The sequence below is a fragment of the Salvelinus alpinus genome, chromosome 5 (assembly GCF_045679555.1).
Source record: "Salvelinus alpinus chromosome 5, SLU_Salpinus.1, whole genome shotgun sequence".
In the NCBI taxonomy this organism is placed as follows: Eukaryota; Metazoa; Chordata; class Actinopteri; order Salmoniformes; family Salmonidae; genus Salvelinus; species Salvelinus alpinus.
The window spans coordinates 101,415,813-101,443,004 of NC_092090.1; the positions used below are offsets into that span (position 1 = coordinate 101,415,813).

The window sequence follows — 27,192 nt, forward strand, 5'->3', positions numbered from 1 at the left end:
TGTGTGTGTTCTGAAGAGGCAATGAGAATGCCCCTGTCTGTGTGTTCTGAAGAGGCAATGAGAATGCCCCTGTGTGTGTGTTCTGAAGAGGCAACGAGAATGCCCCTGTGTGTGTGTTCTGAAGAGGCAACGAGAATGCCCCTGTCTGTGTTCTGAAGAGGCAACGAGAATGCCCCTGTCTGTGTGTTCTGAAGAGGCAACGAGAATGCCCCTGTCTGTGTGTTCTGAAGAGGCAACGAGAATGCCCCTGTCTGTGTTCTGAAGAGGCAATGAGAATGCCCCTGTCTGTGTGTTCTGAAGAGGCAACGAGAATGCCCCTGTCTGTGTTCTGAAGAGGCAACGAGAATGCCCCTGTGTGTGTTCTGAAGAGGCAATGAGAATGCCCCTGTCTGTGTTCTGAAGAGGCAACGAGAATGTCCCTGTCTGTGTTCTGAAGAGGCAACGAGAATGCCCCTGTGTCTGTGTTCTGAAGAGGCAACGAGAATGCCCCTGTCTGTGTTCTGAAGAGGCAACGAGAATGCCCCTGTGTGTGTGTTCTGAAGAGGCAACGAGAATGCCCCTGTCTGTGTGTTCTGAAGAGGCAACGAGAATGCCCCTGTCTGTGTTCTGAAGAGGCAATGAGAATGCCCCTGTCTGTGTTCTGAAGAGGCAACGAGAATGCCCCTGTCTGTGTTCTGAAGAGGCAACGAGAATGCCCCTGTCTGTGTGTTCTGAAGAGGCAACGAGAATGCCCCTGTCTGTGTGTGTTCTGAAGAGGCAACGAGAATGCCCCTGTCTGTGTGTGTTCTGAAGAGGCAACGAGAATGCCCCTGTCTGTGTGTTCTGAAGAGGCAATGAGAATGCCCCTGTCTGTGTTCTGAAGAGGCAACGAGAATGCCCCTGTCTGTGTTCTGAAGAGGCAACGAGAATGCCCCTGTCTGTGTTCTGAAGAGGCAATGAGAATGCCCCTGTCTGTGTTCTGAAGAGGCAATGAGAATGCCCCTGTCTGTGTGTTCTGAAGAGGCAATGAGAATGCCCCTGTCTGTGTGTTCTGAAGAGGCAATGAGAATGCCCCTGTCTGTGTGTTCTGAAGAGGCAATGAGAATGCCCCTGTGTGTGTGTTCTGACGAGGCAACGAGAATGCCCCTGTGTGTGTTCTGAAGAGGCAATGAGAATGCCCCTGTCTGTGTGTTCTGAAGAGGCAATGAGAATGCCCCTGTCTGTGTGTTCTGAAGAGGCAATGAGAATGCCCCTGTGTGTGTGTTCTGAAGAGGCAACGAGAATGCCCCTGTGTGTGTGTTCTGAAGAGGCAACGAGAATGCCCCTGTCTGTGTTCTGAAGAGGCGACGAGAATGCCCCTGTCTGTGTTCTGAAGAGGCGACGAGAATGCCCCTGTCTGTGTTCTGAAGAGGCGACGAGAATGCCCCTGTCTGTGTTCTGAAGAGGCAATGAGAATGCCCCTGTCTGTGTTCTGAAGAGGCAACGAGAATGCCCCTGTCTGTGTTCTGAAGAGGCAACGAGAATGCCCCTGTCTGTGTGTTCTGAAGAGGCAACGAGAATGCCCCTGTCTGTGTGTGTTCTGAAGAGGCAACGAGAATGCCCCTGTCTGTGTGTGTTCTGAAGAGGCAACGAGAATGCCCCTGTCTGTGTGTTCTGAAGAGGCAATGAGAATGCCCCTGTCTGTGTTCTGAAGAGGCAACGAGAATGCCCCTGTCTGTGTTCTGAAGAGGCAACGAGAATGCCCCTGTCTGTGTTCTGAAGAGGCAATGAGAATGCCCCTGTCTGTGTTCTGAAGAGGCAATGAGAATGCCCCTGTCTGTGTTCTGAAGAGGCAATGAGAATGCCCCTGTCTGTGTGTTCTGAAGAGGCAATGAGAATGCCCCTGTGTGTGTGTTCTGAAGAGGCAACGAGAATGCCCCTGTGTGTGTTCTGAAGAGGCAATGAGAATGCCCCTGTCTGTGTGTTCTGAAGAGGCAATGAGAATGCCCCTGTCTGTGTGTTCTGAAGAGGCAATGAGAATGCCCCTGTGTGTGTGTTCTGAAGAGGCAACGAGAATGCCCCTGTGTGTGTTCTGAAGAGGCGACGAGAATGCCCCTGTCTGTGTTCTGAAGAGGCGACGAGAATGCCCCTGTCTGTGTTCTGAAGAGGCGACGAGAATGCCCCTGTCTGTGTTCTGAAGAGGCGACGAGAATGCCCCTGTCTGTGTTCTGAAGAGGCGACGAGAATGCCCCTGTCTGTGTTCTGAAGAGGCGACGAGAATGCCCCTGTCTGTGTGTTCTGAAGAGGCAACGAGAATGCCCCTGTCTGTGTGTTCTGAAGAGGCAACGAGAATGCCCCTGTCTGTGTTCTGAAGAGGCGATGAGAATGCCCCTGTCTGTGTGTTCTGAAGAGGCGACGAGAATGCCCCTGTCTGTGTTCTGAAGAGGCAACGAGAATGCCCCTGTCTGTGTTCTGAAGAGGCGACGAGAATGCCCCTGTCTGTGTTCTGAAGAGGTGACGAGAATGCCCCTGTCTGTGTTCTGAAGAGGCGACGAGAATGCCCCTGTCTGTGTGTTCTGAAGAGGCAACGAGAATGCCCCTGTCTGTGTGTTCTGAAGAGGCAACGAGAATGCCCCTGTCTGTGTTCTGAAGAGGCAACGAGAATGCCCCTGTGTGTGTTCTGAAGAGGCAATGAGAATGCCCCTGTCTGTGTTCTGAAGAGGCAACGAGAATGTCCCTGTCTGTGTTCTGAAGAGGCAACGAGAATGCCCCTGTGTCTGTGTTCTGAAGAGGCAACGAGAATGCCCCTGTCTGTGTTCTGAAGAGGCAACGAGAATGCCCCTGTGTGTGTGTTCTGAAGAGGCAACGAGAATGCCCCTGTCTGTGTTCTGAAGAGGCAATGAGAATGCCCCTGTCTGTGTTCTGAAGAGGCAACGAGAATGCCCCTGTCTGTGTTCTGAAGAGGCAACGAGAATGCCCCTGTCTGTGTGTTCTGAAGAGGCAACGAGAATGCCCCTGTCTGTGTGTGTTCTGAAGAGGCAACGAGAATGCCCCTGTCTGTGTGTGTTCTGAAGAGGCAACGAGAATGCCCCTGTCTGTGTGTTCTGAAGAGGCAATGAGAATGCCCCTGTCTGTGTTCTGAAGAGGCAACGAGAATGCCCCTGTCTGTGTTCTGAAGAGGCAACGAGAATGCCCCTGTCTGTGTTCTGAAGAGGCAATGAGAATACCCCTGTCTGTGTGTTCTGAAGAGGCAATGAGAATGCCCCTGTCTGTGTGTTCTGAAGAGGTGACGAGAATGCCCCTGTCTGTGTTCTGAAGAGGCGACGAGAATGCCCCTGTCTGTGTTCTGAAGAGGCGACGAGAATGCCCCTGTCTGTGTTCTGAAGAGGCGACGAGAATGCCCCTGTCTGTGTTCTGAAGAGGCGACGAGAATGCCCCTGTCTGTGTTCTGAAGAGGCGACGAGAATGCCCCTGTCTGTGTTCTGAAGAGGCAACGAGAATGCCCCTGTCTGTGTTCTGAAGAGGCAACGAGAATGCCCCTGTCTGTTTGTTCTGAAGAGGCAACGAGAATGCCCCTGTCTGTGTGTGTTCTGAAGAGGCAACGAGAATGCCCCTGTCTGTGTGTGTTCTGAAGAGGCAACGAGAATGCCCCTGTCTGTGTGTTCTGAAGAGGCAATGAGAATGCCCCTGTCTGTGTTCTGAAGAGGCAACGAGAATGCCCCTGTCTGTGTTCTGAAGAGGCAACGAGAATGCCCCTGTCTGTGTTCTGAAGAGGCAATGAGAATGCCCCTGTCTGTGTTCTGAAGAGGCAATGAGAATGCCCCTGTCTGTGTGTTCTGAAGAGGCAATGAGAATGCCCCTGTCTGTGTGTTCTGAAGAGGCAATGAGAATGCCCCTGTGTGTGTGTTCTGAAGAGGCAACGAGAATGCCCCTGTGTGTGTTCTGAAGAGGCAATGAGAATGCCCCTGTCTGTGTGTTCTGAAGAGGCAATGAGAATGCCCCTGTCTGTGTGTTCTGAAGAGGCAATGAGAATGCCCCTGTGTGTGTGTTCTGAAGAGGCAACGAGAATGCCCCTGTGTGTGTGTTCTGAAGAGGCGACGAGAATGCCCCTGTCTGTGTTCTGAAGAGGCGACGAGAATGCCCCTGTCTGTGTTCTGAAGAGGCGACGAGAATGCCCCTGTCTGTGTTCTGAAGAGGCGACGAGAATGCCCCTGTCTGTGTTCTGAAGAGGCAACGAGAATGCCCCTGTCTGTGTGTTCTGAAGAGGCAACGAGAATGCCCCTGTCTGTGTGTTCTGAAGAGGCAACGAGAATGCCCCTGTCTGTGTTCTGAAGAGGCAATGAGAATGCCCCTGTCTGTGTGTTCTGAAGAGGCGACGAGAATGCCCCTGTCTGTGTGTTCTGAAGAGGCGACGAGAATGCCCCTGTCTGTGTTCTGAAGAGGCGACGAGAATGCCCCTGTCTGTGTTCTGAAGAGGCAACGAGAATGCCCCTGTCTGTGTTCTGAAGAGGCAACGAGAATGCCCCTGTCTGTGTGTTCTGAAGAGGCAACGAGAATGCCCCTGTCTGTGTGTTCTGAAGAGGCAACGAGAATGCCCCTGTCTGTGTGTTCTGAAGAGGCAACGAGAATGCCCCTGTGTGTGTTCTGAAGAGGCAATGAGAATGCCCCTGTCTGTGTTCTGAAGAGGCAACGAGAATGTCCCTGTCTGTGTTCTGAAGAGGCAACGAGAATGCCCCTGTGTCTGTGTTCTGAAGAGGCAACGAGAATGCCCCTGTCTGTGTTCTGAAGAGGCAACGAGAATGCCCCTGTGTGTGTGTTCTGAAGAGGCAACGAGAATGCCCCTGTCTGTGTTCTGAAGAGGCAACGAGAATGCCCCTGTCTGTGTGTTCTGAAGAGGCAACGAGAATGCCCCTGTCTGTGTTCTGAAGAGGCAATGAGAATACCCCTGTCTGTGTGTTCTGAAGAGGCAATGAGAATGCCCCTGTCTGTGTGTTCTGAAGAGGTGACGAGAATGCCCCTGTGTGTGTTCTGAAGAGGCAACGAGAATGCCCCTGTCTGTGTTCTGAAGAGGCAACGAGAATGCCCCTGTCTGTGTGTTCTGAAGAGGCAACGAGAATGCCCCTGTCTGTGTTCTGAAGAGGCAATGAGAATGCCCCTGTCTGTGTGTTCTGAAGAGGCAACGAGAATGCCCCTGTCTGTGTTCTGAAGAGGCAACGAGAATGCCCCTGTCTGTGTGTTCTGAAGAGGCAACGAGAATGCCCCTGTCTGTGTGTTCTGAAGAGGCAACGAGAATGCCCCTGTCTGTGTGTTCTGAAGAGGCAACGAGAATGCCCCTGTCTGTGTTCTGAAGAGGCAACGAGAATGCCCCTGTCTGTGTGTTCTGAAGAGGCAACGAGAATGCCCCTGTCTGTGTGTTCTGAAGAGGCAACGAGAATGCCCCTGTCTGTGTGTTCTGAAGAGGCAACGAGAATGCCCCTGTCTGTGTGTTCTGAAGAGGCAACGAGAATGCCCCTGTCTGTGTGTTCTGAAGAGGCAACGAGAATGCCCCTGTCTGTGTTCTGAAGAGGCAACGAGAATGCCCCTGTCTGTGTGTTCTGAAGAGGCAACGAGAATGCCCCTGTCTGTGTGTGTTCGGTTTCGCGCGTCTACCACTTTGTGTAGCCCGTTAGCGATGATGCTAACGAAAGCACTCTTCTGGTAGATGGAAAGGCTTTCCCAAATACCTTCTCAATTAAATGTTAACCACAAAGTAGCCTAAGCTTACCTGGCAGAATGATATCATGATTATTTTAATCCATCCAGTGGGTGTTTGTTTGGGAAACTATACCATCACGTGTGCTACAAAAACAGCAAACAACAGCCTCTTGCTACAGTAGGTGCACACTGGAATTAAAGGGTAACTACACCCAGGGGTGGCTAGCTGGCTACTTTTTCTATTTGGCTGTCTACTCTATGTACTTGTGGAAAACCCTGGTTTGAGGCCCCATCATTAGTCCTAATACCCACAGCCCTAATGGCAAAAGGCTTGTTAATCCTCTCAAATGAGGCTTGCTAGGAGATTTGTCGACAGAGGGAAAATTAAACACGCTCGTCTCTCGCTATTATTTGTCCGAGGTATTATTCCATCTCCAAGTGTGACTGTTAGTGTTTCTGTAGCTACTAGATGGGGTGGGGGGGGGGGGTTAACCCCAGTCACTTGCCTCCTCAACACCTGTGTTTAATTTGAGGCCTCCGGCCAAGCCTCCATGACCCAGCAGCAATCCTTCACAGTGAGCTCCCTCCCAGCCTCCAGATATGTGCTGCCCACTACACTTTCACCACCGTGGGATTTCTCCAAGACTTTCATTATGGTGTACGGGCCAACAGACCAGGATATATTACATTCCATTTCTCAAATTGTAGTATATTTGAACATGCAGGTAGAGAGAGAGAAGAAAAAATAGATCCTATTATTGTAATTTAAGCAAAGTAAGGAGCAGGACCAAGGTTTTTTTGTTTCACAGCACGAATAGCGTTGACCTAGTACTGTCCTGGCTGGGCCGTGGAGCCGGGCAGAAGTCTCTCTTTTGGGGGAAGGCAGATTCAATGAGCCATTATACTGGACGGATGGATGTGAACAGGTCCTGGCCCTGACTAGAAGTGCAGAGCAGGGCTCTTCAACCCTGTTCCTGGAAACGTACCCTCCTGTAGAGTTTTGCTCCAACCCCAGTTGTAACTAAGGCTGGGAATGCCAGGATACCTAATGCTTGGTGTACTTAGTGTATGTCTGCTGCAGAGAGATCATGATATAATTTGTTTTAATCTGTCATGGAAATAAAAGTTCAGAAATCACGTTGGCTCACTATTAAAAAGAAGATGGAGAACAAGCTATAGGATAAAATATATGCGTTTTGGCACAGGTACAGTGACTAGCACTAGCTAACGCTACCTAGGGATTATTATAATTTTTTTTGTATATACACTGCTCAAAAAATAAAGGGAACACTAAAATAACACATCCTAGATCTGAATGAATGAAATATTCTTAATAAATACTTTTTTCTTTACATAGTTGAATGTGCTGACAACAAAATCACACAAAAATTATCAATGGAAATCAAATTTATCAACCCATGGAGGTCTGGATTTGGAGTCACACTCAAAATTAAAGTGGAAAACCACACTACAGGCTGATCCAACTTTGATGTAATGTCCTTAAAACAAGTCAAAATGAGGCTCAGTAGTGTGTGTGTGGCCTCCACGTGCCTGTATGACCTCCCTACAACGCCTGGGCATGCTCCTGATGAGGTGGCGGATGGTCTCCTGAGGGATCTCCTCCCAGACCTAGACTAAAGCATCCGCCAACTCCTGGACAGTCTGTGGTGCAACGTGGCGTTGGTGGATGGAGCGAGACATGATGTCCCAGATGTGCTCAATTGGATTCAGGTCTGGGGAACGGGCGGGCCAGTCCATAGCATCAATGCCTTCCTCTTCAGGAACTGCTGACCCACTCCAGCCACATGAGGTCTAGCATTGTCTTGCATTAGGAGGAACCCAGGGCCAACCGCACCAGCATATGGTCTCACAAGGGGTCTGAGGATCTCATCTCGGTACCTAATGGCAGTCAGGCTACCTCTGGCGAGCACATGGAGGGCTGTGCGGCCCCCCAAAGAAATGCCACCCCACACCATGACTGACCCACCGCCAAACCGGTCATGCTGGAGGATGTTGCAGGCAGCAGAACGTTCTCCACGGCGTCTCCAGACTCTGTCACGTCTGTCACATGTGCTCAGTGTGAACCTGCTTTCATCTGTGAAGAGCACAGGGCGCCAGTGGCGAATTTGCCAATCTTGGTGTTCTCTGGCAAATGCCAAACGTCCTGCACGGTGTTGGGCTGTAAGCACAACCCCCACCTGTGGACGTCGGGCCCTCATACCACCCTCATGGAGTCTGTTTCTGACCGTTTGAGCAGACACATGCACATTTGTGGCCTGCTGGAGGTCATTTTGCAGGGCTCTGGCAGTGCTCCTCCTGCTCCTCCTTGCACAAAGGCGGAGGTAGCGGTCCTGCTGCTGGGTTGTTGCCCTCCCACGGCCTCCTCCACGTCTCCTGATGTACTGGCCTGTCTCCTGGTAGCGCCTCCATGCTCTGGACACTACGCTGACAGACACAGCAAACCTTCTTGCCACAGCTCGCATTGATGTGCCATCTTGGATGAGCTGCACTACCTGAGACACTTGTGTGGGTTGTAGACTCCGTCTCATGCTACCACTAGAGTGAAAGCACCGCCAGCATTCAAAAGTGACCAAAACATCAGCCAGGAAGCATAGGAACTGAGAAGTGGTCTGTGGTCACCACCTGCAGAACCACTCCTTTATTGGGGGTGTCTTGCTAATTGCCCATAATTTCCACCTTTTGTCTATTCCATTTGCACAACAGCATGTGAAATTTATTGTCAATCATTGTTGCTTCCTAAGTGGACAGTTTGATTTCACAGAAGTGTGATTGACTTGGAGTTACATTGTGTTGTTTAAGTGTTCCCTTTATTTTTTTGAGCAGTGTATATATATATATATATATATATGTGTATTATTTTTCTTACACAGTGATACTTTGAGTCAAATATCAATAAAATATCAAAAAATAATTTTGCGATATGTAACTTTATCGATCCCCCCATTACTAGTTGAATCTAACCTAATTCAGTTTTATCAACTAGCTAATTATTAATATCAGGTGTGCTAGATGGGATTGAGTGACAACCTTTTATCTTTTGTTTTATATGTAATGTAAGTGCTTTAATATGTTTGGACACCAGGAAGAGTAGCTGCTGCCTTGGCAGGAACTAATGGGGATCCACAATATACCCCAGGAAGAGTAGCTGCTGCCTTGGCAGGAATTAATGGGGATCCATAATATACCCCAGGAAGAGTAGCTGCTGCCTTGGCAGAACTAATGGGGATCCATAATATACCCCAGGAAGAGTAGCTGCTGCCTTGGCAGGAACTAATGGGGATCCATAATAAACCCCAGGAAGAGTAACTGATCCCTACGCAGGAACTAATGGGGATCCATAATAAACCCCAGGAAGAGTAGCTGCTGCCTTGGCAGAACTAATGGGGATCCATAATAAACCCCAGGAAGAGTAGCTGCTGCCTTGGCAGGAACTAATGGGGATCCATAATAAACCCCAGGAAGAGTAGCTGCTGCCTTGGCAGGAACTAATGGGGATCCATAATAAACCCCAGGAATAGTAGCTGCTGCCTTGACAGGAACTAATGGGGATCCATAATAAACCCCAGGAAGAGTAGCTGCTGCCTTGGCAGGAACTAATGGGGATCCATAATAAACCCCAGGAAGAGTTTCTGCTGCCTTGGCAGGAACTAATGGGAATCCCTAATAAATACAAAATACAAATGGCAGGGTTTCCCAAACTCGGTCCTGGGGCCCTGCGTAGGTGCACATTTATTTTAATCATCTGTGTAGTGATAGGGCAAAAACCAAAACGTGCATCCAGGGGGCCCCAGGACCGAGTTTGGGAAACACTGACCTATTCGACGGTAGCTTCCAGGAACAGGGTTGGAGAGCCCTGAAATAGAGACTGTTGGTAGATGTGAATTGAGCAACCAAAATGATTTTCACAATGCTGAACCAAGCCAAACCGAGTTGTACTGAGCTGGCATGATTACACATCCAACATAGTTGCTGGAACCGTGCTGTAAAGGACCATGTGAAAAGATAACATCAGAGCCTTCACAGTTTGGTTTGGGTCGGCAAGGTAATGTGGAAAGACAACATCAGAGCCTTCACAGTTTGGTTTGGGTCGGCAAGGTAATGTGAAAAGGGCACAAAGTTCTCTCTTTTTCCCCCTTCCATCCTCCACCATGAACTGGTAGGCCTATGTCCTCCTCAGTGCTACCCTGTGACCCGCTGCTTGAGTTTCAGGTGGCCAACCTGAACCAAGTAAACCAGTAGAGGCTGCTGAGGGGAGAACAGCTCATAATAATGGCCGGAACGGAGCCAATGTATTTGATACCTGTAGAAAAGGCCCATGGAGTTGGTGGAATAATCCTTTAATTCATGGCCACTTACTCAGCTGGGCCAGAGCGCTTTAATTAGGTCAGGTGGCAATGACCGACAGATCTCATCCACATAAAAGGAGGAAAACGCTCTCGTCTGCTCGAGAAGTTCTGTGCGTCCATGAATCCACGAAAGTCCACCGACTCTGTTACCTTTCATCTGAACTATCTGTTGCGATCGGGAGAGTGGGCCATCAGTTATTGTTTCTAGTTATTACCGCGGAGCGCAGGCTTCAAACATATGGTGTAATGTGACTGGGCAATGATCACGGCCATACGGATCCTCATAGGCCAATTATGCAATCAACATGGTTAATATGTACTGAAATTATTACATGTACACATGAAGACAATTGAAAGGGTGAAATGAGAAACGTCATTGTTTGCTAACTGATCGACTTTGATATCAAACTAATGGGGATTATAGATTGAATAACCATTCGCTGTTTGTATTCTTTCATGATTTATGATAAATAGTTACGAGCCTAAATGACTCAAGGATGATTACTATTGACTTCTTAATGAACTGGATTGTTGAATTCCCTAAATTATGTTAATAATGAATGAATGTTATGATTTGATCTTTGTGATTATGAATTTGATTGGATACATGTTATTTTGTTTCCTTTGTTATGCAGCACAGACTACTCAGTAAATATACCACTTTATGGTTAAAGGAATTCCTGCCTCCGTCTCATCCATTCCTCTGTCACCTGACACGTGACCACCTGTTCACCTTCACGGTCTGTCATCCTACCTGTCCAGCTACCCACACAGATTCCATTAATCTTTCAATACCATTCCACTGATTCCGCTCCAGTCATTACCATGAGCCCATTCTCCCCACAATTAAGGGTCCACCAACCTCCTGTGAAATTAACCATAGGTTTCCTTTCCATCCTTCATTGTGAACTGGCCTGTCTCCCTCAGTGCTACCCTGAGTCCCTTCAGGTGGCCCACTTTAGCAGACATTAGCAGGTCCAAGGAGGTTTAGAGTTCCATTACTTGGAGGTAGTATCATGGAGGTAGTATTATAACAGTACTGAGGATTGACCAGGGAGGTAGTATTAAATCAAATGTTATGTGTCACATACACGTGTTTAGCAGATGTTATTGCGGGTGTAGCGAAATGCTTGTGTTTCTAGCTCCGACAGTGCAGTAATATCTAACAAGTAATATCTAACAATGCACACAATCTAAAGTGAAGGAATGGAATTAAGAATATAAATATTTGGAAGTGCAATGTTAGACCGGCATAGACTAAAATATAGTAGAATAGGATAGAATACAGTATATACAATGCGATGAGTAATGCAAAATATGTAAACATTATTAACTTCTTGGTGACGGGGGCAGTATTGAGTAGCTTGGATGAATAAGGTGCCCAGAGTAAACTGCCTGCTACTCAGTCCCAGTTGCTAAAATATGCATATTATTAGTAGATTTGGATAGAAAACACTCTGAAGTTTCTAAAACTGTTTGAATGTGGCAGGCGAAAACCTGAGAAAAAATCCAACCAAGAAGTGGGAAATCTGAGGTTGGTCGATTTTCAACTCATTCCCTATTGAAGATACAGTGGGATATTGGTCATGTTGCACTTCCTAAGGCTTCCACTAGATGTCAACCGTCTTTAGAACTTTGTTTGAGGCTTCTACTGTGAAGTGGGGGCGAATGAGAGGGGAATGAGTCAGAGGTCTGGCAGAATGCTTTGAGCTCGTGACGCGCGGTCATGTGAGAGGTAGCTCGTGTTGCATTGCTTTTCTACAGACAAAAGAATTCTCCGGTTGGAACATTATTGAAGATTTATGTTAAAAACATCCTAAAGATTGATTCTATACTTAGTTTGACATGTTTCTACGGACTGTAACGGAACTTTTTGGACTTTTCGTCCGACATCCCGAATATCCCAGAGAGGTTAAAGTGACTAGTGTTCCAATTATTAAAGTGGCCAGTGATTACAAGTCTATGTATATAAGGCAGCAGCCGCTAATGTGCTAGTGGTGGCTATTTAACTGTCTGATGGCCTTGAGATCGAATCTGTTTTTCAGTCTCTCGGTCCCAGCTTTGATGCACCTGTACTGACCTCGCCTTCTGGATGATAGCAGTGTGAACAGGCAGTGGCTCAGGTGGTTGTTGTCCTTGATTATATTTTTGGCCTTCCTGTGACATCGGGTGCTGTAGGTGCCCTGGGGGGCAGGTAGTTTGCCCCCGGTGATGCTTTGGGCAGACCGCACCACCCTCTGGAGAGCCCTGTGGTTGCGGGCAGTGCAGTTGCCGTACCAGAAGGTGATACAGCCCAACAGGATGCTCTCAATTATGCATCTGTAAAAGTTTGTGAGTGTTTTAGGTGCCAAGACAATTTTCTTCAGCCTCTTGAGGTTGAAGAGGTGCTGTTGCGCACTTTTTCACCATACTGTCTGTGTGGGTGGACCATTTCAGTTTGTCAGTGATGTGTACGCAGAGGAACTTGAAGCTTTCCACTTTCTCCACTGCGGTCCCGTCGCTGTGGATAGGGGGGCGTGCTCCCTCTGCTGTTTCCTGAAGTCCACGATCAGCTCTTTTGTTTTGTTGACATTGGGTGAGAGGTTATTTTCCTGGCACCACACTCCCAGGGCCCTCACCTCCTCCCTGTAGGATGTCTCGTCATTGTTGGTAATCAGGCCTACTACTGTTGTGTCATCTGCAAACTTGATGATTGAGTTGGAGGCATGCTTGGCCACGCAGTCATGGGTGAACAGGGGGAGTACAGGAGGGGGCTGAGCACACACCCTTGTGGGGCCCCTGTGTTGAGGGTCAGCGAAGTGGAGATGCTGTTTCCTACCTTCACCAACTGAGGGCGGCCCGTCAAGAAGTCCAAGATCCAGTTGCATAGGGCGGGGTCGAGACCCAGGGCCTCGAGCTAAATGATGAGCTTGGAGGGTACTATGGTGTTGAATGCTGAGCTATAGTCGATGAACAGCATTCTCACATAGTTATTCCTCTTGTCCAGATGGGATAGGGCAGTGTGCAGTGCGAGGGCGATTGCATCGTCTGTGGACCTATTGGAGCGGTTATCAAATTGAAGTGGGTCTAGGGTAACAGGTAGGGTAGAGGTGATATGATCCTTGACTAGTCTCTCAAAGCACTTCATGATGACAGAAGTGAGTGCTACGGGGGGATAGTCATTTAGTTCAGATATATTTGCTTTCTTGGGTACAGGAACAATGGTGGACTTCTTGAAGCATGTGGTGACATCAGACTGGGATAGGGAGTGATTGCTGGTCTGCGCATGCTCTGAGGATGCGGCTAGGGATGCCGTCTGGGCCAGCAGCCTTACGAGGGTTAACATGCTTAAATGTCTTACTCATGTCGGCCACGAAGAAGGAGGGTTCACAGTCCTTGGTAGCGGGCCACGTCGGTGGCACTGTGTTATCCTCAAAGCGGGCGAAGAAAGTGTTTAGCTTGTTCGGAAGCAAGATGTCGGTGTCCACGACGTGGCTGGTTTTCCCTTTGTAATCCGTGATTGTCTGTAGACCCTGCCACATACGTTTCGTGTCTGAGCCGTTGAATTGCGACTCCACTTTGTCTCTATACTGACGTTTTGCCTATGTGATTTGTTTACAGAGGGAATAAGTACACTATTTGTGTTCATCCATATTCCCAGTCACCTTGTCAGGGTTAAATGTTATGGTTCGCGCTTTCAGTTTTGCGCGAATGCTGCCATCTATCCACAGTTTCTGGTGTCATGACTCTCCTGTGAAGATCTGAAGGATCAGGTTACAGTGAGTCTGCTCCACAGCGCCTCTCTCTCCCACAGAGGGGGACAGGGGTGAAGTTGGACATTTTTGGTCTGCAGGTCTACAGGAACTCTCTCTCCCATTCTTTCAGAAATGGAAGTTAAAATTCCCGTTGTTACAACAGAGAGAGATTTTGTAGTGCTGTGACATCCAAGGTTGGATAATGAAACAATATTTCTGTCATCCAAACAGTTGGAAGGGTCTGTGGGTACTTAACTTCTTGACGCTACGGATCCCGTTACCGGGATCATTTTCCTAAACAACCACTGAATTGCAGAGCGCCAAATTCAAAAATATTACAAAAAATATTTATAATCATGGAATCACAAGTGAAATATACCAAAACACAGCTTAGGTTGTTGTTAATCCACCTATCGTGTCAGATTTTGAAAATATGCTTTACAGCGAAAGCAATCCAAGCGTTTGTGAGTGTATCAGTCAATGCTAGAACAGTTAGCCTTAAATTAGCTTGGTCACGAAAGTCAGAAAAGCAATAAAATGAATCGCTTACCTTTGATAATCTTCAGATGTTTGTACTCACGAGACTCCCAGTTACACAATAAATGTTCTTTTTGTTCGATAAATAGTAGTTTTATAACAAAAAAACGCCATTTGGGTTGCGTGTTATGTTCAGAAAACCACAGCCTCGTTCCGTTCCTGAAAGGCAGACAAATTCCAAAAAGTATCCGTAATGTTCGTAGAAACATGTCAAACGTTTTTTATAATCAATCCTCAGGTTGTTTTTAACATACATAATTGATAATATTTCAACCGGACGGTAACCTATTCAATAAAAGAGAGAAAGAAAATGTCGAGCTACCCCTCTCGCGCACAGGAACTAATCAAAGGACACCTGACTCGTTTTGAAAAATCTCACTCATTTTTCAAAATAAAAGCCTGAAACTATGTCTAAAGCCTGGTCACAGCCTGAGGAAGCCATTGGAAAAGGAATCTGGTTCATACGCCTTTAAATGGAAGAGGGGCATGCAACAGAACAGGGATAAAAAAAAAGCACTTCCGGGTTGGATTTCCTCAGGTTTTCGCCTGCAGAATCAGTTTTGTTATACTGACAGACAATATTTTGACAGTTTTGGAAACTTTGGAGTGTTTTCTATCCTAATCTGTAAATTATATGCATATTCTACAATCTGGGCCTGAGAAATAGTCCGTTTACCTTGGGAACGTTATTTAAAAATAAAAAAGAATTCTGGCCCCTAGCGTCAAGAAGTTAAAGAACAATTATGTCAGAGTAGTTGTTTTGGGATCTCATTAAGGACGGTATAACAACATAACTGTATCTCTGAATGTGTATTTTCCCAGTTGTCAGATTTAAATCTGTTGTGGAACTTACAGTTGAAGTCGGAAGTTTACATACACTTAGGTTGGAGTCATTAAAACTCATTTTTCAACCACTCCACAAATGTCTTGTTAACAAACTATAGTTTTGGCAAGTCGGTTAGGACATATACTTTGTGCATGAAGTCATTTTTCCAACAATTGTTTACAGACAGGTTATTTCACTTACAATTCACAATTCCAGTGGGTCAGAAGTTTACATACACTAAGTTGACTGTGCCTTTAAACAGCTTGGAAAATTCCAGAAAATTATGTCATGGCTTTAGAAGCTTCTGATAGGCGAATTGTCATAATTTGAGTCAATTGGAGGTGTACCTGTGGATGTATTTCAAGGCCTACCTTCAAACTCAGTGCCTCTTTGCTTGACATCATGGGAAAATCAAAATAAATCAGCCAAGACCTCAGAAAAAAAATTGTAGACCTCCACAAGTCTGGTTCATCCTTGAGAGCAATTTCCAAACGCCTGAAGGTACCACGTTCATCTGTACAAACAATAGTACGCAAGTATAAACACCATGGGACCACGCACCCGTCATACCGCTCAGGAAGGAGACACGTTCTGTCTCCTAGAGATTAACGTACTTTGGTTCGATAAGGGCAAATCAATCCCAGAACAACAGCAAAGGACCTTGTGAAGATGCTGGAGGAAACAGGTACAAAAGTATCTATATCCACAGTAAAACGAGTCCTATATCGACATAACCTGAAAGGCCGCTCGGCAAGGAAGAAGCCACTGCTCCAAAACTGCCATAAAAAAGCCAGACTATGATTGTACTTTTTGGAGAATTGTCCGCTGGTCTGATGAAACAAAAATAGAACTGTTTGGCCATAATAACATTGTTATGTTTGGAGGAAAAAGGGGAAAGCTTGCAAGCCGAAGAACATCATCCCAACCGTGAAGCACGGGGGTGGCAGCATCATGTTGTGGGGGTTTTGTGTGCTGAAGTGTACTGTTAGCTAGCTAGCTAACGTTAGCTGGCTGGCTCCCTAGCTGACATTACTAATTGTTTCCCAGAACTGTTTGCTTTTCTAGTTAGAGCCTAATGTTAGCTAGCTAACATTGAACTTGGTTGGTTAGTTCCCAGCGCTGTGGCATTGTTGGCACTTTGTTCATTGTTGTTAAACTATCTAATGTTAGCTTGCTGGATCGTTAGCTAACGTTACGTGACATGTGTACAACACCCACTGAATATGGCCGGTGTCAGTAAACGTCTGCAAAAAAGCGTAATGAAATTGTTGCCAGCTGAGCTGGTTAGGCTGTTTTCATGTTATCTAGAGGTAAACAAATCATTGTCCAGATTGTCAAGTGTGCGCTCTGAGAGCGAAACGAGATGGGTGGGGCTAAAGCTTAAGAGGGTGTGAACGATGCCGAATGTGTGTAGACAAAGAAGAGCTCCACTAGATACCAAAATATTCAAAGGCGATTGTTTTTCAAAATTGAGTTTACAAGTTGATCAATTTTCAAAGCAGAATTACTTTCCCAATGTTCCTCAACTGTAGTGTATGATATACCATTTTCTAGCTCTGAGTCTTTACTTTTATCCAATGTAAAAAAATAAAAATAATAATGTTTTTATCAAATGCAAAACAATCACTTTTTGTGTATTATCATTTACCATCCTTATAAACCACTTAATGTAAATGACTGTATTGTACATATGCTGGTCATCTAGGTTTGTGCCTGTAGACTTTCCATCACCTTGGAGATATGCACAATACACAATACAGTAATGGAGTACATTGAGACATCAAGTCGTTTGTGATGATGTGGCTCAGTTGGTAGAGCATGGCACTTGCAATGCCAGGGTTGTGGGTTCAATTCCCATTGGGGATGAGTCGGAAAATGTATGCACTCACTCCTGTTCATTGCTTAAGAGTGATTTTTTTTTTTACACTTAGCTTGACATTACATTTTTTTAAATTGTAGTTTTGTAGTTAATAAATCCAATGTGAAACGTGATAACTATAATATCCTTAGATAGCAATGAAAAAGTTAATTTATTCTTCTCTAGTTAAAAAATCTCTCTCCCTAATTTTCTGAATTTCACTTGTAACGTCTAGGCTACTGTAGCTATGCTTCGCAGGGGGAGTGGCGGGTAGCCTGCACATGCACAAACACTGACAAAAAAATGTTTAGCTGGCAGATAGCCACTGGAATAAGTTTCTACAGTAAGGGCTTTGCATAGGCACTCTGCTGCGTTTCTTTGTGAGACTGGAAAGAAATGTCTGGAACGTAAAATAACATTATTTACTGGTTCCCTTGCTTTTAAAATAACGGTTCTGTTCCGGAACAGTATAGATCACTTTCGTTCCTGGTTCTGATTCTTTTCCAAAATGTTTTCATTTTTTTCAAGTTTTTGTTCTGTTCCCTGAATCAGTTCCAACACCTGGTTCTGACATGTGGTGAACCCCTAACATAGCTGTTAAATTCATGACATGGAACCGGGACCAGTTTTGGCCCTGATCAAAAGTCGTGTCCTACATAGGGAATAGGGTGCCATTTGGGAGTCAGCCAGTGTCCATATAAAAGATGTCAGAATATGAAGGGCAGTTTAACGGCTTCCCCCCTGGCTTCTCCTCTGTTATTGACACGGCTCCAGCAGAGGGCTGTGTATAAAATCAGGCTGTACACTGGAGGCCATCTGAAATCCATTCTGATAAAAGCTGTTCTATATTATATCCCTACTGTGATGGATTACTGCTGTGGGCGTTGGGGCTAGCAGCTTTCTGCTCCTAATGATCCCTCTCTGTTGTGGTTAGAGGGGCCATCACATACAGAGTATGCACACACATACCAGGGTTTCCGTTAGAAAAATGTGGCGCTGGACATTTGACCGGCAGCATTTTAATTTAACGGACAGTTGAGAAATTGACCAAACCCGTATGCATTGGGTACGGACCCTGATTAGGACTACCACCTACAGTGCTCAGAATGACAGGAATCACATTTTGATTATGGTAGTTCATATTAACAGAACATGCAAGTCCAGGATTCAACGATGTGCGGTCCTTCCTGAGTTCTGATGTGCGGTCCAGGATTCAACGATGTGCGGTCCTTCCTGAGTTCTGATGTGCGGTCCAGGATTCAACGATGTGCAGTCCTTCCTGAGTTCTGATGAGCGGTCCAGTATTCAACGATGTGCGGTCCTTCCTGAGTTCTGATGTGCAGTCCAGGATTCAACGATGTGCGGTCCTTCCTGAGTTCTGATGTGCGGTCCAGGATTCAACGATGTGCGGCCCTTCCTGAGTTCTGATGAGCACTATGAAGATGTTAGAGTAACTGTCCACATTTACTGTTCCTCAGACAACAAGATGAGTAACAAACAGTTACATCACTAGCCTGTACTGTTCCTTAGACAACAAGATGAGTAACAAACAGTTACATCACTAGCCTGTACTGTTCCTTAGCCAACAAGATGAGTAACAAACAGCTACATCATTAGCCTGTACTGTTCCTCAGCCAACAAGATGAGTAACAAACAGTAACATCACTAGCCAGTAAGATGGCGCCGGAGAAGAAGGCAGACGTTTTACATACCGATCGTGTTTTTTTGTTCGTTTATTTGCGTTGTTTGTAACTTGTTGCCGCTACCGTCTCTTATGACCAGAAATTACTTCTGGACATCAGGACTGCGATTAGTCACCACGGACTAGCAGAATCCTTTTTTTCCTTTCACGACTCTGACGAGCCCGACGCGAAGGATAAACTGCTTCCTCGGGAACAGGCCCCGATCCCCGTGATCTGCGTGAAGGTGAGGCGGAGAAAGAGGGGCCGAAGGGCAGGCTGCCTTCTGAGAATTCATAGCCCATCGAATAAACCCCCATTTCCCTCCATTCTGCTTGCGAAAGTTCAAACCTTGGAGAATAAAATCGATAAGTTACGCAGAAGATTAAACGGGACCTTAAAAACTGTAACATCTTATACTTCAAGGAGTCGTGGCTGAACGACGACAATATCAACATACAGCTGGCTGGTTATACGGTGTACCGGCAGGATAGAACAGCGGCGTCTGGTAAGACAAGGGGCGGCGGACTATGTATTTTTGTAAATAACAGTTGGTGCACAATATCCTCGGAAGTCTCGAGCTATTGCTTGCCACACACAGAGATGCATAAAAAACTCTCTCGCCCTCCATTTGGCAAATATGACCATAATTCTATCCTCCTGATTCTTGCTTACAAGCAAAAACTAAAGCAGGAAGTACCAGTGACTCGCTCAATACGGAAGTGGTCAGATGACGCAGATGCTACGCTACAGGACTGTTTTTCTAGCACAGACTGGAATATGTTCCGGGATTCCTCCGATGGCATTGAGGAGTACACCACATCTGTCATTGGCTTCATCAATAAGTGCATCGATGATGTCGTCCCCACAGTGACCGTACAGTGGTTCCTCCTTTAAAAGTTGCGAGCTAACACCCCGGGACTTAGAGGTACCCAGCGTCACGGCTTCATTGCTCCAGACCACCACAAGGGGGAGTTAGAACCCTCATTATGCATTTGGGTCCCAAGGTTTTTATAAGACCAATCATATCGAGTGGTTCCAATGACGAATTTTACGCGAGCCACCCTTCCCTGGTGACTTTCTTCAGCAAAGATGGCTGACAAAACATTATGGTGGAAGCAAATGTAATTATAACGTCATAAAGAGTCAAGCAAAACATGCACAATTGAGAGGAATATGTAAGTTAATGTAGAGACAAGTGATTGTGCATATTTTTTTTGTCATAAAGTACATTTACGAAAATCGCTATTTAGCAAGTTAGCTAGCTGGTGTTATGACATTGTAATTCGTGTTGTTTAACTTCTTCGGGGTAGGGGGCAGCATTTTCACTTTTGGATAAATAGCATGCCCAAATTCAACTGCCTGCTACTCATCCCCAGAATATAAGATATGCATATTATTAGTAGATTTGGATAGAAAACACTCTGAAGTTTCTAAAACTGTTTGAATCATGTCTGTGAGTATAACAGAACTTATGTAGCAGGCAAAACCCCAAGGACAAACCATTCAGAATTCTTTTTTTTGAGGTCACTGTCTTTTCAATGAGTTTTCATTGGGAAACCAGATTTCTAAGGGACTTGTTTGCAGTTCCTACCGCTTCCACTGGATGTCACCAGTCTTTGGGAATTGGTTGAGGTTTTTCCTTTGTGTAATGAAGAAGTACGGCCATCTTAAATGAGAGTCACTTGAAGTAAATTGTTTGAGAGAGGCACATTACCAGAAAAGTTGCGTCAGTTTTTTTTTTTTTTGTATTGAACACAGATCATCCCGTCTTCAATTTGATCGATTATTAACGTTTAAAAATACCTAACGTTGTATTACAAAAGTAGTTTGAAATGTTTTGGTAAAGTTTACATGTAACTTTTGAGATATTTTGTAGTGACGTTGCGCAAGTTGGAAGCTGTGTTTTTCTGGATGAAACGCGCCAAATAAATTTACATTTTGGATATATATCGACGGAATTAATCGAACAAAAGGACCATTTGTGATGTTTATGCGACATATTGGCATGAATTATATTTTTGTTTCTGCGTTTTGTGTCGTGCCTGCAGTGTTGAAATTTGCTACTCTCTTTGTTTACTGTTGTGCTATCATCAGATAATAGCATCTTATGCTTTCGCCGAAAAGCCTTTTTGAAATCGGACATGTTGGCTGGATTCACAACGAGTGTAGCTTTAATTTGGTATCTTACATGTGTGATTTAATGAAAGTTAGATTTCTCTATCATTTTATTTGAATTTGGAGCTCTGCATTTTCCCTGGCTATTGGCCAGATGGGACGATTGCGTCCCACCTACCCCAGAGAGGTTAATGTTTTAGGGACTCCTGGGAACCAGCAAACCAGGCTGTCATCTAGGGAAACAGTGGATTTAAAGCATTTACTACAAATTGAATGTACAATTGTGTAAGCTTGCCTTGCAATGCAGCTGAAGTAACATAGCTAGCTAACTATTTACTTGCTTATTGTGTAGTGGAGGATGAAAATAACTGTATGCTTATGGATGTGTAGCTAGCAACAGTATGTAGCCGATCTGTGTATGGACCCTAAAACGTTTGGTATGAATATTAGTTCAGACCCTATCTGTGAAACTCAGCTATCATAGTTGTTGTATCAACTTCAAGTCTGAATGGCATTAATGATGCCTATGGATATAGTAGAATATAATAACTTTAGTGCCAAGGATGCAAGTCCTGTATACATGTACTGTAGTTATTACCACGCATGAGATCCCCACATTGTAGCCTGTACATTGAATCTATTCACTGATCATGTACTCTTCCTTGGTAAATAAAGGTGTGGTTCAGGTATGAATCTCTGAGACATTCTTTTTCAGTCATATCCAATACCAGGTGTATCAAACTCCATTCTTTGAATGATGCTGTGTCTGCATGTACGTATTACAATTATCCACTTCCAACAGTGTTTACCACTCCTGCTCCTGGGACATCAATGATTACACATTGTAACTATGCAATAGACTAGAAACATGATTGATTTGTCATTCTTATATACAGAAAAATAACTATGCATATCTAACTCCCTTCATCTGCATTAATCTGAGGACACAGGATAGTATTTCAATGAGATACTTAATTTCAACCAGTGGAGAATGTGAAACGCTTTATTGAAAAAGTTCATTATCCAGGTGTTATAAATACATAATACATGCATTATAATTATGATAATTGTAATATTATATTAAAATACAAGTTCAATCTGTACTTCAATGCACATATGGTGTGCATTATAAAACGAGGAGGAAAGACGAGGTGGAGAGAGGTGTAGAAGACAGAAGGGGAAAGAGGTAAGAACAGAGGCAGACAGCATATGATTCATGAATTACAATGCTACCCTAATATTCTCTCAGTTCATCATAATTACAGTGTCTCTAGCGGTGTCTCCTAACCAGCCTTGGGCCCCCAGTTGGCCCGAAGGTTATCTTAAGAGCGGGTGAGGTGGTGATGGCGGGACTGGCTTCCTCTCTCACATCAAAACGTACCTGCAGGCGATAGACAGTTGAAAAGAGAGAGAGCATGATTAAGCCTTGTTTTTAAAAAATTCTAACACAGTCAGTCATCATAATCATCAGGAGGTGAAATACAAAACTGACCTTGGATCATTAACTCTGGGACTACTACATCTCTATCTGTATTTCAATGTAAATCATCTCTTTTTAATATTACTTCCTGTTGACCTGTCCAAGTGACCTCTCACCTATGATCATGCTGTGCCCTCTGTGTCAGCCAGTTCAGATGTGGTAGGGGTTCAACAACACAGCTGAAATAACCTAAAGGATTTAGGGAGAAGGGGGAGAGGGATGAAGTGGAGAGAGAGAGACTTATTGTGTGTGTGTGTGGTCTCACCTGGTGTCCACACTAAGTGGCCAAAGAGTATTTTATGATGAAAAACAGACACATGAGGACAAAGAATAGAAGATAATGTCATTCGACATAAATACCACTTGAAGCTTGATGATGACTTGATCATTTGAATCAGCTGTGTAGCGCTATGGCAAAAACAAAATTGTGCACAGGTGTTTGGAGCATTCCGATATGCCACAGCTGGTGAGGTGTCAGGTTCGCCTCTGTACTTAAAGGGTGATTATTCCAACTCTCTGTGAAATGCTGCAGATCTGCCCGCAGACGAGGTAGGAACACATATCCCACACGGAAGAGGTGGATAGAATTCCGAGGTTATAGAAATGCAAGTTGTGTGTGCCTCTGTGAGTGGTTACTGACTGTATGTGACGCAGACACCTATCGGACTTGAAACATTTAAATATAGAGGCCTATGTGTCTCACCACTTAGTGCAAGGCTAACCCCCAGGGAAATCATGACTTGGCAGCAACAGATAGTCCATTGAAAATGTCTGAGTGTTTATGTGGTGTAAACCTGACAATTAGCAGCTGACATCTTAAGGTTTTTTAAATTACTGCATGTGAGACAGGTTCCATGTACAACAAGACAGGCAGAGAGGAAGAGAGAAGAAGAACACAGAACAGTTTAATTACCTCTGGTTATGGACACTTTTGCCAGCAATAAAGCTTCCACTTCCTGTTCCTCGGACAGTGAACATCTGGCAATATCAAAGACTCCCTAACTCTTCTCTACAAAGACTCCCTAACTCTTCTCTACAAAGACTCCCTAACTCTTCTCTACAAAGACTCCCTAACTCTTCTCTACAAAGACTCCCTAACTCTTCTCTACAAAGACTCCCTAACTCTTCTCTACAAAGACTCCCTAACTCTTCTCTGCAAAGACTCCCTAACTCTTCTCTACAAAGACTCCCTAACTCTTCTCTACAAAGACTCCCTAACTCTTCTCTACAAAGACTCCCTAACTCTTCTCCATTGTACACGATGACACTGCACTATCTACATGCTGCAAAGACTCCCTAACTCTTCTCTACAAAGACTCCCTAACTCTTCTCTACAAAGACTCCCTAACTCTTCTCTACAAAGACTCCCTAACTCTTCTCTACAAAGACTCCCTAACTCTTCTCCATTGTACACGATGACACTGCACTATCTACATGCTGCAAAGACTCCCTAACTCTTCTCTACAAAGACTCCCTAACTCTTCTCTACAAAGACTCCCTAACTCTTCTCCATTGTACACGATGACACTGCACTATCTACATGCTGCAAAGACTCCCTAACTCTTCTCTACAAAGACTCCCTAACTCTTCTCCATTGTACACGATGACACTGCACTATCTACATGCTGCAAAGACTCCCTAACTCTTCTCTACAAAGACTCCCTAACTCTTCTCCATTGTACACGATGACACTGCACTATCTACATGCTGCAAAGACTCCCTAACTCTTCTCTACAAAGACTCCCTAACTCTTCTCCACTGTACACGATGACATTGCACTATCTACACGCTGCAAAGACTCCCTAACTCTTCTCTACAAAGACTCCCTAACTCTTCTCTACAAAGACTCCCTAACTCTTCTCTACAAAGACTCCCTAACTCTTCTCCATTGTACACGATGGCCCATTGCTCTGAGACTTCCTTTGACCATTCTAAAGCCCGCATGGGGGCATCCTTGCCTTAATGGCGCTGACTTTCTGGTCTAACTCTTCATCTGACATATCAGCATTCCCTGACAGACATATTGTGTTCTTTCATCCTTCTGTAAACAAAGCTAACCGTTACACTGTCATGAAATATGATTATATATCGACTATGAAACTAATAGGACATGGCCTGCTTATGAGTTGCCATGAAAGGAAGTTAGATTAATTCAACTGAAAATGGTGAGAACAGGCGTTCGTAGCTAAATGTTTTTGGTTAGTTTGAGAATAATAATTGCATGGTTTATCATTCTACGGTATGTATGTATCTATGTAATATAGTAGAATGTAATGAACCGACACTGAATCGTATGAGCTAATTACAAGCTATGTAGAAGTTGGATGGAAGAACAGCCAGTACTGCTTACCTGAGATGCCATCATCACACAGTCCTTCTCCGTAGGTGTTGGATGGAAGAACAGCCAGTACTGCTTACCTGAGATGCCATCATCACACAGTCCTTCTCCGTAGGTGTTGGATGGAAGAACAGCCAGTACTGCTTACCTGAGATGCCATCATCACACAGTCCTTCTTCGTAGGTGTTGGATGGAAGAACAGCCAGTACTGCTTACCTGAGATGCCATCATCACACAGTCCTTCTCCGTAGGTGTTGGATGGAAGAACAGCCAGTACTGCTTACCTGAGATGCCATCATCACACAGTCCTTCTTCGTAGGTGTTGGATGGAAGAACAGCCAGTACTGCTTACCTGAGATGCCATCATCACACAGTCCTCCGTAGGTGTTGGATGGAAGAACAGCCAGTACTGCTTACCTGAGATGCCATCATCACACAGTCCTCCTTCGTAGGTGTTGGATGGAAGAACAGCCAGTACTGCTTACCTGAGATGCCCTCATCACACAGTCCTTCTTCCTGGGTGTTGGATGGAAGAACAGCCAGTGCTGCTTACCTGAGATGCCCTCATCACACAGTCCTTCTTCCTGGGTGTTGGATGGAAGAACAGCCAGTACTGCTTACCTGAGATGCCCTCATCACACAGTCCTTCTTCCTGGGTGTTGGATGGAAGAACAGCCAGTGCTGCTTACCTGAGATGCCATCATCACACAGTCCTTCTTCGTAGGTGTTGGATGGAAGAACAGCCAGTGCTGCTTACCTGAGATGCCCTCATCACACAGTCCTTCTTCCTGGGTGTTGGATGGAAGAACAGCCAGTACTGCTTACCTGAGATGCCCTCATCACACAGTCCTTCTTCCTGGGTGTTGGATGGAAGAACAGCCAGTGCTGCTTACCTGAGATGCCATCATCACACAGTCCTTCTCCGTAGGTGTTGGATGGAAGAACAGCCAGTACTGCTTACCTGAGATGCCATCATCACACAGTCCTTCTTCGTAGGTGTTGGATGGAAGAACAGCCAGTACTGCTTACCTGAGATGCCATAATCACACAGTTCTTCTTTGTAGGTGTTGGATGGAAGAACAGCCAGTGCTGCTTACCTGAGATGCCATCATCACACAGTCCTTCTTCGTAGGTGTTGGATGGAAGAACAGCCAGTACTGCTTACCTGAGATGCCCTCATCACACAGTCCTTCTTCGTAGGTGTTGGATGGAAGAACAGCCAGTACTGCTTACCTGAGATGCCATCATCACACAGTCCTTCTTCGTAGTTGTTGGATGGAAGAACAGCCTGTACTGCTTACCTGAGATGCCATCATCACACAGTCCTTCTTCGTAGGTGTTGGATGGAAGAACAGCCAGTACTGCTTACCTGAGATGCCATCATCACACAGTCCTTCTCCGTAGGTGTTGGATGGAAGAACAGCCAGTACTGCTTACCTGAGATGCCATCATCACACAGTCCTTCTCCGTAGGTGTTGGATGGAAGAACAGCCAGTACTGCTTACCTGAGATGCCATAATCACACAGTTCTTCTTCTTAGGTGTTGGATGGAAGAACAGCCAGTACTGCTTACCTGAGATGCCATCATCACACAGTCCTTCTCCGTAGGTGTTGGATGGAAGAACAGCCAGTACTGCTTACCTGAGATGCCATCATCACACAGTCCTTCTTCGTAGGTGTTGGATGGAAGAACAGCCAGTGCTGCTTACCTGAGATGCCATCATCACACAGTCCTTCTCCGTAGGTGTTGGATGGAAGAACAGCCAGTACTGCTTACCTGAGATGCCATCATCACACAGTCCTTCTTCGTAGGTGTTGGATGGAAGATCAGCCAGTACTGCTTACCTGAGATGCCATCATCACACAGTCCTTCTTCGTAGGTGTTGGATGGAAGAACAGCCAGTGCTGCTTACCTGAGATGCCATCATCACACAGTCCTTCTCCGTAGGTGTTGGCTGGAAGAACAGCCAGTACTGCTTACCTGAGATGCCATCATCACACAGTCCTTCTTCGTAGGTGTTGGATGGAAGAACAGCCAGTACTGCTTACCTGAGATGCCATCATCACACAGTCCTTCTCCGTAGGTGTTGGATGGAAGAACAGCCAGTACTGCTTACCTGAGATGCCATCATCACACAGTCCTTCTTCGTAGGTGTTGGATGGAAGAACAGCCAGTACTGCTTACCTGAGATGACATCATCACACAGTCCTTCTCCGTAGGTGTTGGATGGAAGAACAGCCAGTGCTGCTTACCTGAGATGACATCATCACACAGTCCTTCTCCGTAGGTGTTGGATGGAAGAACAGCCAGTACTGCTTACCTGAGATGCCATCATCACACAGTCCTTCTTCGTAGGTGTTGGATGGAAGAACAGCCAGTGCTGCTTACCTGAGATGCCATCATCACACAGTCCTTCTCCGTAGGTGTTGGATGGAAGAACAGCCAGTACTGCTTACCTGAGATGCCATCATCACACAGTCCTTCATAGGTGTTGGATGGAAGAACAGTCAGTACTGCTTACCTGAGATGCCATCATCACACAGTCCTTCTTCGTAGGTGTTGGATGGAAGAACAGCCAGTACTGCTTACGTGAGATGCCATC

The 27,192-nt window shown here is 45.6% G+C and overlaps 1 protein-coding gene and 1 long non-coding RNA gene across 2 annotated transcripts in view; one reads left to right on the forward strand and one right to left on the reverse strand.

Annotated features, from left to right (window-relative positions):
* cfap299 (cilia and flagella associated protein 299) overlaps positions 1-27,192 on the forward strand; it is a 271,998-nt gene that overhangs the window by 48,487 nt on the left and 196,319 nt on the right. The gene's annotated exons all lie outside the window — the stretch shown is intronic.
* On the reverse strand, positions 21,874-23,240 carry LOC139575259 (uncharacterized). Its single transcript, XR_011674934.1, has 3 exons — positions 23,165-23,240; positions 22,368-22,440; positions 21,874-22,152 (listed from the first exon to the last, which is right to left on the reverse strand). It is a non-coding gene; the product is annotated as an uncharacterized lncRNA (long non-coding RNA).